General features: G+C 39.6%; 1 protein-coding gene across 1 annotated transcript in view; it reads left to right on the top strand.

Moving 5' to 3' along the window:
- Positions 1–16,544, top strand: part of lcor (ligand dependent nuclear receptor corepressor) — a 47,314-nt gene that overhangs the window by 10,922 nt on the left and 19,848 nt on the right. The window lies entirely within an intron of this gene.

Here is a 16,544-nt window from a genome sequence, read left to right as displayed (position 1 = left end):
ATATCACATTTAGATATTTATACCTGAATATATCGATAACAATCAATCAGATTGATTGTTTTGGTGGCAATGTAACATGTTCAGACACATCTGTCGAAATTGAGCAGACTTGTTGCGCTCAGCAGTTTAAATTGTATCCGTATGTGATCCAGATTGCTTATTTTGGTTTCAATGTAAGAGCAACAAGTTCATGCACTTACTCATTTACAGCTGTAGACAATTTGCGGTCAATTCATATTTAATCCAGCTCTGACCCAGATTTGCATATTTGGTGGCAATGTAAACACAAGTTGGACATTGTTGAATGTCAGCAGAATTGTTGTTTTATTAAATCCAGATCCGATTCAAACTGCATATTCAGATGCAATATAACATGTTTGGAGATCATGCTGTCAAGGTTATTAGGTTTGCTGTGTTTATTTTTAAACGAGATACAGAGTGTATTTTTTTGATTGCATTGCGTTATGCGACGTCACTTCGCGTCGATTTATCTCAATGGGGCCAGCCGAAACGGTTGCGTGAAAGCGCTTGGCAAACAAATCCCAGATCTAGCATTTTTTTGTGGACACAAACGAGCGCTCGCTCTGCCACTAATGTGGATTACACCTCTAAAGAGCTCGTTAGCGAGCGCGCTCCGCTTCCTCTCCCGCCGCGGCGACTCCCAGCAGAGTGAGACGTCTTCTCTCTCCCGTGGATCTCGTTCACGCTCTCAGATTGAAACATCAAACAGCTCCTAATGAGCGCAAAGCACCGGCGTCAGTGGATTACTCACAATATTGACTATTTCTAACAGTCGTTGTTTTATCTCCGCATTAGAGACAATTCGCGAATACGGCACATGTGCAACCTGGACTCGGGTCTGGATTCAAACTCGAATGCGCACGTCGTTTGTGAGTTTCTTTCGTTTTGGGCTACGGTACAAAATACAAAAAATGATATCATTCGCAAAGAGCAAGCAACATAATTCCTCGCCAATCGATTTACAGTATTGGAAACACCCGCTGATCCGATCGCCCTCACACGCTGAGCCTCATTGGTAGTGGAGTGGCGTGTAATTAGTTGCAAAAGTTTCCAATTGCGGGTCCAATAAAGGTTATCTCTCAGTCTTCACTTGTCGCCAGACTTTTAATTAGAACCTGAGTTTTATGGGTCTTTTTCTCTTTTCATAATGGCCGTTTGTCAGCTTCTATCTATCTTATCTATCACTTCGTCTGAACTATCCAGCTATCCTTAGGCTGCATCTCAAATTTTTCCCCATCTCGTTGCTCATTTTTAGCATTGCTCAATATTACATCTACGTGTTCTCACAAATGCACACACACTGTAATGGTGACATGGGCAGCCTGCATGAAGGCCGACCGAGCTTCGGGCCCTCTGTCTCTCTCTCTCTCTCCTCTGTCACCATCACTTAGGTGTCAAGCCCACCCGAGTGTGTGCACGTTGAGACACACACGCGAGCACACACACACACACACACACACACACACACATGCAGGGAGTGAAGGTCAAGATGGCCGTCAGTAGAAATGTCACTAGAGTTTTAAATCTTCTTCCCGGGTTTAGTTTGTCATCTGCGTCTCGCAACCCCCCCCCCCCCCCCCCCCTCATCCTAGCTTTTGTCGCTTATGTCGTTTTAACATAGAAGTAGCTTAGCGTTGGCGCGTTTTAGAAAATCTTCCGCATTTGTCATACAACGGTGGACAGGCAAAGGAGAGGTTATCACAAATGCTAACATCATAACATGTTTTTAGCATGAGTGGCGGATAACTCCTTATTACGCTCAGATCCGGATTAAAAAGTTTTCGATTTTGTTTTCTTTTTAGTGGCTATAATAGTTCGATTCGATCAGTCCTCGTCAAAAGCTAACTTCGGCTAACGTTTTATTAGTTGGTTTCAGCCAATTGCTAATAGCTGTATTCAAACACCAGTGATCAAAATCTATGATAATAACCTCTCTAGTGGCCAAAAATCCAAGAGTTAATTGAATCCAATGGGTAATAGCTCAATTTAACTAGTAGCGAAAGGCTAACCTCGCTTTCAACTAATGGTTAAGAGTTCATTCAGCCACTGATGATCAAAAACTCATTTTAGCTAATGGCTAACTGTTAGCATCCACTGATTGCTAATAACTAACATAAACTGTGTAAAATGCTAAAGTAGCGTAACGTAAACACAACAAAAATAAAATAATAAAATCATAATAACGGAGTCAAATCATAATACAATAAAAAAACACAACATTTGAATTCAGGACTCTTCAAGCTTTCCTTTACGTCTGACATTTTGATTGTGCTCAAACACGTTGACGTGCACGTGTGTGTGTGTGTGTGTGTTGACGTGCACATCCGCGCGCGCGTGCACTTGTGCAGTTGCAAACGCTCTCAGCACTTAATTGGCGCGTGGGCACAGTCGCCATATTTTTTTCGTCGCCGTCAAATGTGGCACTTTTTATTTTTAACATAAACGCCTCCTCCGACATCTAATGTCACTGCTTCACTGTGTCGCCGTGTATTAATTAGTGCGTGTTCAAGATCACAGCGCGATGACGAAGTGAACTAAAGCTTCCGAGGAGAATGATTTGGTTCTTTTTCAAAAGTTTTTTTGTTTTTTTATCTCTTCGGTGGTCTTTTACCCCGCTGTCACAACAATGGAGTCACTGTTAGGAGTGAACGGCAGGTTCCAAATTCCTTTGGGGGGGGGGGGGGTGGAGTCAGTCAAGTCTGTCAGATTTGTAGATGTGATATGAGATGGAGAGTGTTAAGCATAAAAATTTTTTTTGGGGGTCATGATAAACAAATGTAGGCCTTTAATTCGACTTTTGACTTGATGGGTTTTGCACATTTACTTTGTGCTAATCTGGGAACGATTGTATTACATCATCACATTGACAAACTAATTGCATATCTTGATAGTTCTCATCAAGGCCTTTAATGAGACATATGACTGAAGATGGTGGCGGTGACCTCATCAAGCAAAACATGTTTGTCTGTATTTATATCCAATCTAGGACTACATATGAAAGTGATCCAGATCAGATTAAAAAAAAAATCAGATGAAGGTTGCATTTGGGCAAAAAAATAAATAAATGGTCTCGCATTTGCCTTTTGATGTATGATTCAATGTGTTTTGTTGTACATTTAGTTTGCGAGTTTAATAAGTGTATAAGACTTTGAAGCAAATTAAATTCAGTTGGTGCTAATTTGTGAGTTGATTAAGCGGCAGAGTGGTGACCTTTTTGAGCCCCCCCCCCCCCCCCCCCCCAAAGAGGCATGATTAATGTTGTAACTTCAGCAAATTAGGGTACTTTACATTGACAAACTAATGACTAATTATCAAGGCCTTTAATTTGACGTACGGCTCAATGTTGTTTATCCAACTTATTTTACTAATTTATGTGTTAATAAACAGTGAAGAATTTCAAACATTAAAAAAAACATGCTTTTTTTGTTTTGACTACAGCAAATTAGGTTGTACAATATTAACACATATGGAACGCTTCCATCGCCTTTATTTTTACTTATGACTTCATGTGTTGTTTCTTCTTCTTCAAATTCAGTTTGCACTAATTTGTGAATTGAATTAAAGGGTGAAAAGTTTCAAGGATAGAAAAGCTCACGTTTGCTTATGAACCACATCACATAAGAACAGGTGGAAAAACTAATTTCAGATTTGTAAATATGCTATCAAGACCTTTAATTTACCATCGGCTCAATGTGGTTTGTTGCCAAATCCGTTTCTGATCATTTGTGAGTTGAATATGGTGTGGAGGCTGTTTTTTTTGGGGGGGTTATTACATCATTACGACCTTCAATATGAAGTCTGGCTTTTTCTGCCAACTCAATTTTGAGCTGCAAACTCTCTGATATCAAATCCACTACGCCAGGATCGGATAAAGATTGTGGGAAAATATTTTGTATTTGACTGTTTTGTTTTGTTCACGTTGTTGTGACCTTAATTGTTGACTCAGCCTTTTTGTGCTTTGACTATCAAATGTTTTGGGGTGAGAGAGAGAGAGAGAGAGAGAGAGAGAGAGAGAGAGAGAGAGAGAGAGAGAGAGAGAGAGAGAGAGAGAGAGAGAGACACACACACACACACACACACACACACACAAATGCTGGATGGGGTTTGTGTTGCGCTAAAACAAAAGTTACACAAAGTTTGTCAAGTTCGCGGCCAAGTGAGTCCTAATCATGAGAAGATTTTTCTTTTTATTTCTGAAGCATGGACATCAGCATTTTTTTTTTTTGTAAAGTGTTCTCTGTGCTACTTTAACACGCAAAAGATATGCATAATACAAAATTATAATATCCAGTAAAGTAGGCGGTGTTGTTGTGCATTGAAGCTCAAATAAGTATCACACACTTCTCACTTTGCAAATAGTCTTAAGGACTTTTGTGTGTTTTGTAGCGCTGAGGTGTGTCTCACCATATCGCACACACTCTTTGGACCTGACACCTTTGGACCGCTCACACGAACAGTTGCGCGTGTGTGTGTGTGTGTGCGCGCGCGCACGCACGTGCGAGGCGCTGCAATGAAGGGAACATTCCTCCGAATTACGGCTAATGTGTAATATTCATGCAAGCAGCCTCCTGTGTGTCAATATTATTAGACTGGAGAGACCCTCCCCCACTCCTACAAGCCTGTGCGCTTCATCGCACGCACGCGCACGCACGCACGCACGCAGGCAGGCACACAGAGCTGCAAATTAAGAGTAGAGCAGACCTTTGATTTTGAAAAAGGGAAATATTTATGACCAGTTGTTAAACCTCCCCCCGTGTGTGTGTGTGTGTGTCTATATAGGTCCGGGTCAGTGATATGTCAGATATTGTTCTGGGCATGCTCCCTGAAGGTCTGCGCTGTGTGTGCACGTGTGTGTGTGTGCGTGCGTGCGTGCGTGTGTGTATATCACGTGCCCCATTAAACTCAGTGGAGCACTCAAGCCTCCAAAATGGCTTCTGCGTTCAGCCCTCACTGACAAAATAATTGTACATGTATAAAGATTTAAAGTACAGGTCCATCTAAAAAAAAAAAAAAAAAAATCCCCCCAAATCCTAACTTTTCTACTTATAAATATTTTTAAAATAAAGTAATTACATTGGTTTCCAAAGGTACGAGTGTACCGCGATTTGTTCCGTGACCATGTTTGCAGCTCATAACACTCGAATCTCCGATCATCTTTGTGCAATTAAATAAATGGGCATGACATGACAGTAATCTGTTCCAGCCTTTCCAAAAAAACAAACAAACAACAAAAGTTGTTTTTCAATTTTAATTAAAGAAGGCAGCACTGTATAATGTTATAAAGCAATAACATAATCAATCAGAATGTGGGATTTATTACGGCTCCTCCCGGTGTGCGCGACTTGGCCATAGGGGGGCGGTATAACGCAGTCATGCAGACACAAACAGAGAAGAGTTTCACAACGACTGTCGGAGCAAGTGTCCTTTTACTTTTTTTTTTTTTATTAATATGCCTCTGAGTATTTTATGGTCCGTCTACATTTGTTGATGTACCGTTTGTGTTCAAATATCAGTTGCTTTTAAAGGGTTGTAACACTGCGACTAAGTGATAGCTAATCAATGACTTTTTCCATTACGTGTTAGCATCAAGCTAACGGGGACATTCTTAAAGCAACACTAAGGAACTTTCAGTTTATGTTGATTATGGCGGTGCCATATGCACAATAGCGGTGTTGTTATGTTTGAAGGAAGACCACATTTCCTATGAGGACAAGCGCATTGCATCGTTTTTTTTTTTTTTTTTAGCTCACTCCAGCGAGTGAAATCCGGGCCAACGTTGATCCTTAACTGTTCTTTCATCCGGGGTAGCCTTTGACGCATGCCATAAAGCAGTCAGCACATTTGTCGTTTTTTGTGTGGCACTGTTCCTACCATCCTCCTCAAAGTTGCTTAGTGCCAGTAAAAATGATACAGACCCCCCTCAGGCCGTGGCAAAGGTACCATTCAACTAGTTTTGTTTTATCAGAAGAGTTATGATTTTTTTTTAATATTAAGGTTGAAAAGTTCCTTAGTGCTACTTTAAGGCAAAATTGTTGATTGTTTTAAATACACAAAGTGTTACACTTTTTGTTTTATATTTAGTTAACTTATTTATTACACCTTGACATCTTGAAGCCACTTTAAAATTTTAATTGAAATGTGCCCCAAAGTCGCATTTATACGTTTTTTTTTAAATGTTTTTTTTTTAAATGCTAGAACATACAGAAGGCTTTGATGCAGCCTCTCAACTGCAGAGAACGGTTGAAGTAATGGTAGTTATTACACAAACGACCAGCAGGTGGCAGCAGAGTAAAAGAGATCAACCAGGGGCCATGTTGGAAAAAAAAGCTCATTTACTCACATTTCGAAATAGATTTGTGAATAATAATGAAACTTAGCTATGTTCTAATGCTAATTGCTGCAAAACGTAAACAGATAGAAATATACATTCAAAGAAGAGACTCTAATCTTTCTAATGGTAAGTTCCATGTTTTTATAATAGAACACAATATTCTATGGGCCTTGCAAAATTAGTCAAAATCCAATAAAACAAAAAAAAGTGAAGGGGTTTGCTTCTGTGAAAACAAGCTGAGAGTGAATGAGTTAAGTGGTGTACCTAATGAAGTGTCCGTTGTTGTCGTCGTTTTTTTTTTTTTTTCAAGCGGATCACGTTCTTGTCTGCATGTTTTATCTTGGGCTGTTTCCATGCTGCCATCTGGCCACCACCAAGCTTGCTGCCCGTGAGCGTACCTACAGTATCAATGTGTGTGTGTGGGTGTGGGGGGGGGGGTGGGGGGGGGGGGTTCGCTGTAGTTGCAGTAGTGTGGGGGGTGCAGCGGTGCTTTTGCAAATAGGTCAGAGTTGACTTGCCTAATGTCCAAATGAGAGCAAGACATCCTCCGAGAAGACAAAGAAGAAGAACATTGTGAGCTTCTTTGTCTTCCGCCTGCAGCTTTGCTTCATGTGAACATCATATGATAACCAGTGCGCATACATTCATGCGCGCACGTACACGCACGCACGCACACACGCACACACGCCAGTCCAAAATATGTCTTTGATTTAACAGCTCGGGGCCCCCTGACCTCGTTAGCTCACCCTCATTTCAGACAATCCTCACAGCTGGCCGACAGCGGCCAGTACGAAAACACCTTCAATTAAAACATGGACCCCAAAAAATAAATAAATACAAAATCACATGCATTTGAAACATGCAAAAAAACACATGTCCAAAAAACAAAAACCTCCCAAAACACATTCAAACGGGATAAAAATGACACACAAACAAAAAAGCCACACAAACATCAAAACTTGTATTGCATACACACAAATGAACATTAAAAAAAAAACATGTACAAAACACAGAAAAAAAATCTAAGCTCAATATACCTTAAAAATGTGGCCATCATTGATGGATGGATGGAATTTATAATGTGCAAAAACACATTAAAGAAGTAACATTCACATCCACCAAACAACTGAAAAATACAAAATGAGATTAACGAGAACTTTCTCATAAAGACGGCGCTATTATCGATTTTGTGTGTGTGTGTGTGTGTGCGTGCGCGCTGGTTTTACTGGTTCATTTCATCTTCTTGCTCTCTTTAAGTGTGAGTCGGTGGTCACCCCGCGATGTGTCTTTATCCCTTTGTGTCGCTTTGTTGTCGCCGTGTGTGCGCGTCTCTTTGTGTGTGTGCGTGGCCTTTGTGCCACCTATCTTAACATGTGTATTGTCAGCGGGAAAAATGCCTGGTTTCCTTGACGACGGGTAAGGTGTAGAAAAGCTACAGATGATCAGATGATGAAAGTGAGCAAGGGACGACTCAAGGTGTCAAAGTGAGGAAGAGAAGGAGACTTGACAAGAGAATTGCAGGGAAAAGTAAAAAAATAAATAAATAAATCTAGATATGAAAAATAATCCGTGTGTATGTAACCATAATCAAAAACGATCCCTGGAAAAATGGCCAATATGAGCCTGAAATGGCTGCTTCAAACCAAAATGGCAGACTTCCTGTGTGTTTTTGGGCATAGCTTCTAGAGACTTTTTAGTGTGTCTATTCATGACAGACACGGGTACAAAGTTTCATGAAACTGGCTTTAGGGGCAGATTACATTTTTTTTTATTTTTTAAATGGAGCAAAAATGGCCGTATTAAGCCTAAAATGGCCACTTCAAACCAAAATGGCAGAATTCATGTGTGTTTTCGGGCATGGCTTCTTGAAACTTTTTTGTGAATCAACTCCTGGTCGACATGTCTACCAAATTTCATGGCGCCAAGTGAAATTGGCTTTGAGGGCCTCATTTTCAACGCTTTCTGTGTGGCGCTAATTTGAAGAAGATCGTGTAAAGGCAACCTTTCAGCAGTGCCGCACACCTCCCTTTTATTCTCACGCGTGCTCCCCTTTGTCTCATCCCGAGGTTTTAAATCCCAGGAGGAATTTACCCACGTGCCCCAGCGGCTCAGCAGACAGCCTTGGGAGCTTTGGCCTAACATCCCAAAATGAAAGCTCATGTCATGTGACTGAGTCTCGTAGGTTATCAGTGGATTTAAAAATAAATAAAATGGAATTACAGTAAACAAAAATGTGGTCAACAATAACAATGTTTTCTTCCTCTTTCCGATAAAACAAACAACAAAGTGTCAAATGTAAATATAATAGCAGTGAATTGTTTTTGTAAATTTGTAAAAAAAAAAACTAAAAAAAAACTGTTTTCTTCACATAAAAAACAGTAATCTAAATATTGTGAATAAGTCAATTTATAAAAATAAAAAAACTCAAAGTACATATTAAATATTGTATATAATTTTTTTGTAATAGTTTGTATAAATTAAAATTGATCAATGTAATTCAAAAATAGTTTCCTTTTTGTTTAAAATAATATTAATATTGTTATGAATTATTATATTATTAAGTTTTTTTTCATGTACATTTAAATTTTATTTTTAAAGAAACCTAAAAAAATAATTACTTTTTTAAAATAAAAATAAGAAGGTATAATTCAAACATTGTAAAATGTAATCTTAAATCAATTTACTTTTATGTAAATTCAAATTTGCTATTGTATTTTTTCTCCTAAATATGACCAAAAATGTGTAGGGGTTAAGATGGAAAAAGTCAAATCGAAATCTGGGAGACAAACATTTTAAAGAGTTATCAAATCTAAACATTGTAAATCTAAATTGCTTTTGTTTCCAGCAAAACAACAAAATCTTCCTGGTTTTGATTTTTTTTTTTAAAAAGTGTCAATATTGTAAATATACATTTAAAATACATTTTCTTTCCGTATGTTTTTATTAAATTTATTCCCAAAACACATCTGCATATTTTTTTTGTCTTGGCTTAGCTCGCGGCCTACTCACCTCTGCCTTTAATCAGGAGCTTTAAAAGCTTTAAAAAAATAAATAAAGCCCCCTACCCCCACTGTGTGTCCACTGTGTTAGGTAGCCGAGGTGTCCTGTCTGCGCAAATTGGATTTTCTGCTCTCCACTAGCTCAGCTGCTCGCTTGCCGTGATGTCACGACAAATCTGATGCTCACAATCGTTTGCTCGGGTCCGTGTGCGTGTTTGTCTTTGTGTGTGTTGTACTTGTGTGCGTGCATGACAGCCACACTTTGTGTGTATATAAACTTTTAACAGGGTAGCAAAGTAAAGCTAGCATGTTGCTAAACGAGTGTCGTGCGACGTTAGGGTTTGGCGCTATAGTGAATACGAACACGTTTGTCTAAAAAAAAAACGTTTTAGTATTTTGGGAAGACCGAATTTAGAGTGTCGTACCTCGTTGTGTTTTATGTTAGATTTACAGTAAATTTCAACTGGGAGGGACAAATGAGAAGTGTTGGTTGAAACAAAATATGTTTACCTATTAGACAATATCAAAGATGAAACACATGGACACTAAACTGTGTGCATGTGGGGCATGTCTAAGAATGAATATATTATAAATAATTTATCCATCTATCGTCTACACTGCTTCCAAAAAGTAAATGTTTCCATTTAAAACTTTTCAGACTTTTCCCCCTCTAAATTGTGAAATGTTGTGTTTTGTTTTTATTTGGATACAACAAAAATATTGTTTTCCATAAAATGAGGTAATTCGTGTTTTTAAAAGAATTAACGAAGTTAGCAATCCAGCATGATAAATAAAAATAAAAAAAAAAGGGGGGGGGAAATGATACTAAACTATTTAAAATTATCTTAATTTCTAATCTACAAAATAACAAAATATGCGACTGCGTTCTTCATCGAGAATGTTTGATTGCGAGAACCTGCTGCTCACCTCGGTAAAAGTACTTGTCGGGGAAAGTGAAAAGGCAAGGTCGCCGCTTTAGCTCGCCATATAGAAATGTTTTTTCGCGTTTTTCATTTGGCGTCTTTTCACAGGAATAATTTGTTCCGCCGCCTGAAAGGAATTTAAAGAAGGTCGCTGGAAGAAAAAGCATACAAAAAAAATGTTACCTTGCTCTCCGTGCGCCTCACAAGCTCATTCTTCTTTTGTTTGAGACTCTCAATGAGTCTCGCAGCCACGGCCGCCTCCATCGCTTGGTGCTTCCTTTTCTTCTTCTTTTTTTTTTTGGTGCGACCTTGATGCCCCTTGGAAAACCACGCCGACGCCATTCGACTTGCGAGTCCCATAGTCTTCTTTGTCGTCCAACTTAAATGGAAGTTCTCACTAGCATGTAGCACTGTTTAGCATTTAGCTCTATTTGGTTGCTGAATGACATTAGCATGATGTTAGGATTTAGGGTGATGTTAGCATTAGTGGTATTTTGTTGCTGAACAAAAAGTAGCATGAGGTTAGCGTATATGTGATGTTAGCATTTTGCTGTTTTGTTGCTGAACAGGAGTTTCATGTAGCCACCACTTCGGAGGACGCAGCCTATGAATTTGGCGAGAAAGCTGCCAAGTTAGCATTAAGGAGACATTGCCTCTATGGGGACTCGCTAATCTTCTTCCGAAATTAATTGCCGCAGAATGAAAGAATGCGCATGTTAAAAGATGCTCACTTCAGCCCCCGTCAACCCCCAACTTGCTGCTAATTGCTATCAATTAGCTTCTTGTTAGCATATTCACGCGCTCGATGGGTGCCTTCTTGGCGATTGACGTCACTTTGGAAGGTTTAGTGGCGGTTAGCACTGAGCGGCCTTCTCCCTGGTCCTCGCCGCTTAATTATCTCATTAGCATGCTAATTTCACTCAAATGACCAACAGCTGAGTTTGAATGTGATGGTGTTTGTGGCTGCTGTTGTTTTCTGTCATTTATGAGGCGCAATTCTATTTGGTTGATGAGCAAATGTATGAAAGCATGACATCAACGTTGATATACTGTAACAGCAGAATGACATTAGTTAGGCGCTATTTTGCGACTCAACAGCAGTGGCGTGACATTAGCATTTAGTGCTATTTTGGTGCTAAATAAAAGTTGTAAACAGTATTTTGTCTCTGATCAACAGCTATGTGTCAGTTCTAGAATTGTCTTGTCAAATGGCAGTTTAACGGAAAAATTCCCGTGGGATGTTAGCATTCAAAGTTGTTGTTTTTTTTGCGCAGAAAGACTAACGTGTGATTTTAACATTTAGCACTATTTTGTTTTAGTATGACGAGCTTTTACAACAGTGGTGACAGTAGTTTGGTGCTACCATATTTTGTTGCTGGACAACAGCATATAGCATTTTGTTGCTAAAGAGTAGCATGATGCTATTTAACATACATTTAGCACTATTTTGTTGCTGATTGTTTGTGGTTGGTGCTGTGTTGCTGCGGTAACACAATGTAACACAACATCATGTTACAATTCTGCAGTGTGTTGTGTGTGTGTGTATATCTCTGTGTGTATGAGGGGCGTGGCTATGAATTACTGTGTTGATTTGCACAATCGATAGCAAACTCCAGCAATCCGGTGGGTGTTTGATTGGAATTCTGTAGTCTGTGTGCGTTTTGTTTGTGTTCGCGTGTGTGTGCGTGACAGCCTCCTTTTGAGCTCATCCTGCTTTTTTTCTTGAGAGAAAAAGATGAGACGAGATTAAGGATTTGGTTCACCGAGAAGCATCAGATTGAATCGACACGCTGCGTTTAGGGGGGTGTGCGTGTATGTGTGCGTGTGTTGCCATGCCTTTGGTTCACCGCGTACACATGGTTATTATTCCTCTTTCGCATCATTCCTCAGATATTTGTGTACACACACAGACGTACACTTATACACACGCGATTGGATCTGAAAAACACGTGAAAAATCGAGAATGATTTTGAGGCAAATCTCTCCCCGTGTGTTGCTGTAATGTCATTGCGGTTATTGTTGGAAAAGTCCAATATTTCGTAACTGATAAGTGTTTGAGCAAAAAAAAGAAAAATAATAAAACAATAGCAGGCTCGTCTGAAACGAAGACACACATTTTATGCTTTTGATTGCTGTGGTATCCGCTGAGAAATGGCTACACTATTATGTCGTTAAAACTTTTAGCAATGAGCAATTAGTAGTTAGCATAGTTAGCATGGCACTACTGAAAAAAAACAATAATTTTCACCCCAAATAAGAATAGCCCGTTTTATCTATGAAGATGATTTAAAAAAAAAGTAAACGCAAAATTTTTCATTTTTAATTTATAGGCTACAGTATTTTGTTATCAAATTAACATTGAACAATTAACAGCAACTTTTGAGTTTAGCATGTACAGTATGTTCTATGCCGATCTTAACGATCGTACTCAACCAGACAGGACAAAATGTTTCAGTAAATAACAAATGTTGCGTGTCAAAACGACTGCCCTAATTTAGACGACCGTGCCCCGGAACAGACATTACAAAACTATAAGAAGACTTGTCGAAATTATTCTGCTAATTATTTCCACTTAAAGCAGCTACGGAAGTGCATGTGTGTGAAAAGAGCGGCACATCAGTTGACGTGTCATGTGATATCACCGTGTCATTACGAATTTTGACGGCGCGTCTGTCATTGTCGCACAGCATGTTTTCCATGTTGCGGTTTGAATCGGGTACAAAGGTTGCCCTGTCGTCCCCCTAAATAAAAGCAGCTGAGGTTATTGAGGCTAGAATGTTCGGGCAACTCCATGTAATATTGTTACCATTTCTAAACGGATTCGCTGTCATTCAAAGGACAAAATGTTTCACCGGACGTCACTACCAAAATATTGCACTTTTTTGTCAACAAAAGTTTTTTAAAAAAAAGCACAGATTTCGTAGCATTTCCAACATTTTAACGGCACCTAATAGTGTCGCCATTTCTACGTAAAATGACCATTTATTTAGCAAATTGGAACTAGAATGTAAAAATGTATTTTTATGCAATGAAAATAACGAGTTTGTTGCTTAGACAGTGTTTATGATCATTTTTGTTTCGTGTTGTTTGTGAGGCATGATTTTTAAATCCCCTTTTTTTCTTTGCGAATTGAGGCAAGAACGTAAAGCACTCCCTTTAAACTTGTTGCTAGACCAACTGTGCCCCCAAGTCCGATGTAAAATCAACGTTTCCGGTAGTTTCATTGGTTCATCACACACAGCTGAACGCGACATTAATATGCACTCAGACAACAAATAGTCCAATGTGACACTTGTTACCAGGCAGAGTTTATGGTGCAAAAACTGTTCACGTCTAAAACAAATACCAAACCCTGTTTATCGCTCGTGAAACTTTCCTTGAACGTGTTTTGCGAGAAACTGTCTTGAAGCCAGCAATGTTGTGGCTTGTCTTTCCCTATCAGTTTTGGAACCGATTGGCACCGATGCTAATGCTAACTAGCTAAAATGAGGCACGTAAATAATGAATGAAGCTGAATGGATGTCAAGTGTGGTTGCGACCTAAGTCCCGCCCCCCTTCCGCCTGCTCTTTGGCCCTAATGAGCTATTGATTGGCCGAGAACGAGGCTTTGGTCATGCTGAATTATGAATGCTCACGCTGCGCTATATTTAACTGCCGCGCACTAGTCACAAGAAACATCAACATTCCATACTCTTCCTACGCTCCCCGACGACACACGAGCTTCCTCACTCGGAATTCTTGAGAAACTTCACTCTTTAAAAAAATAATAAAAATAAATCCAAAATAATAATAATAATAATAAATTAATTAAATAAATAGTGCAGTCCCATCGTCGTCCTCTATGAATTAGGTGTGTTCTGCTAACATACTTGACATATGTTTGCGTAGTTGTGTGTACATGCTTCCGTTCATGCGTGTGTGTTTCAGTGTGGCGTCCACATGCCTTGTGAGTCCCTCCATGCATTGTAAATGAACACGTTTCCCCTGTTGTGTGTTTGTGTGTCGTCTACATCCTTTGTAAGTCACTCCATGCGCGTGCGTGTGTGTGTGTGTGGACTGTGAAGTGAGTGGAAGTGACACAGTGGAGCTTCCACATATATTTTACACACGCACACACACACACATATATGTATATAGATATATGTATATAGATATATTTATATATGTATATATATATATATATATGTGTGTGTGTGTGTGTACAGTACAGTGTGTCTGCTGTCTCTGTATTTTTTTTTGCATATTTGTGTGTGTGTGTGTATGTAATGACCTACATTGGTAAGCTTTTTCGCCTGTGGCTGGCTGTTATCTCATCTGGCCAATCACATCCCATAATAATATCCCATAAAGTCCGGTCTGTCCATTACATTTAGTGCAAATGATGTTTTTGCTTGTTTACATCCTTCCTCGTCATACAAGTGTGAAAGCAAGTTAAGCGCCTTCTTTTGAAATAAAATTTGCGAAATAAACCAACGGAAAAAGTGAAACACGCACACACACACACCTTACCTTGCTGAATTGTGGTGAGGAACACCATTTACAGTGCGCCGGGACGGTATCCCCCGGTGTTTCCCTTTTTCCATATTTTGTGATGTTCCTGCCTTAAGGCATTTTCACACTGTGCTTAGCAACATTGAGCAGGTTATTGACTAACCCTTTCATTGTGCATGTGCGACGAGGGCTCGAGGAGAGGGACCGGGGTCCGTGTCTCTTTTGGTCATTGGATCATACGCTTGGGAACAGATATTAAAAATAGAAAATACACTCGTTATCTGATTTTCGTTTTTTTAAAATAGATTGAAATACAGCTTGGAATTTAGATGTTTCTGGGGTTGGTGAAGTGGTGGGTGGTGTCTGGACGGTGCTGGATTTCACTTTCCTTTCTTTTCTTTGGTCCTTCCTCGGGTCTCCTGACGGCCTCACGACTGGCTGGATTCTGAAGTGTTCGGTTTAGGTGAACGGTATGGGATTTTTTAATAGGTTTTAGGTGAACTAATGCATACACACTCGCAAAATAAGAATGTGTATAAAAAAAATATATATAATAATAATAATAAAAAAATGAAATACAGCTTGATTCTCTTGTTTGGATGTCTGGGACGGACGGGTAAGGGAAAGTCCAATAACAGTTTGATTTTCAAATTTTATTTCAGAAACGAAAATAGGATATGGCAGGAGACGCAAATCGAAAAAACGCCCGTATTTTTGTTTTAGATCGCCGGAAGTGGTCACAGTGAGCAATTTTCATACAAGTGGGGCATTACATTTTTGTAATTTTGTAATTTGTAATTTTGTAATTTTGTAATTGTAATCACCTGTAATTTAAAACTTTACACGAAATGCACTGTTTGGATGAAATGAAAACAAAGTTGAAAAATTGTGGGAGAAAAAACAAGTACACAACCGTTCCAATTGACGTAGAGACTCGTGTTCTTTGGAAGTGCGTTCTTAGGATGACCGTACTTGGTGAGTTCACAAGAATATACTTTATGTTCTTGGTATTGAGATTGGCCGAAAATGTTTTTTAGTTGTAATAATGTTTTCGTCATCTCTTTATGTATCTATATTGTTTTAATCCAATGCTTCATTTTCCTCTCAAGTTTTTGAGACTCACCATCCAAAATATTCGCAACGCAACAGTTGCGACCTACGTAAGCTCATGAATAGACGTTCGCCCTAACAACGAATTTTAGCCTGAAGCTAACGAGCAGCCCGTTTGTGCCGATTGTTGAGTAACATTATGAATTGAGTTATTTGTTTGTGTGTTTTATTGTTGTGTTGCTGTTGAGTGTGAGTGCTGCTGTTTCTTGTACACATCATTTTTTGTGAGAGAGAGAGAGAGAGAGAGAGAGAGAGAGAGCGCTACCAAGTTAAGCGTGTGTGCTCTTTAACATTGGCTGACGGCCACACGACGCAACCTCCGACGCGCCTCGACCACACGCCGATGTCCAAATTCACGTGCCCTTCCAATCCGGCCTTCAAAGCTGACCTTCGTTTCCACGGAGACGGGCCCTGAGTGGAGATGGCTTCGTAAGCGCATGTTCGTAGGCCGCCGTTGCGCCCGTTGTTCTTCTACGCTCGGCCTGTCCAAATTCGCCGCGGCTTTATGAGGAAGAGCCTTTGAAAGACCCAGCCTGCGAATTTGGGCGCAGCTTTTGTGTGTAATTGGACATGATTTGCAAAGGCACGCACACACATGGTACCATTTGGAACTGGTACGCACAGATGCGTATGTGTTTGTGATCCAGATCGGGAACATAAAGCAGAAAA

Source organism: Leptonotus elevatus, chromosome 8, assembly GCF_054856555.1.
Source record: "Leptonotus elevatus isolate MCC_2025b chromosome 8, RoL_Lele_1.0, whole genome shotgun sequence".
Lineage (NCBI taxonomy): Eukaryota > Metazoa > Chordata > Actinopteri > Syngnathiformes > Syngnathidae > Leptonotus > Leptonotus elevatus.
The sequence above is the reverse complement of the archived record's forward strand: the minus strand, read 5'-3'. Positions and strand labels throughout refer to the sequence as shown.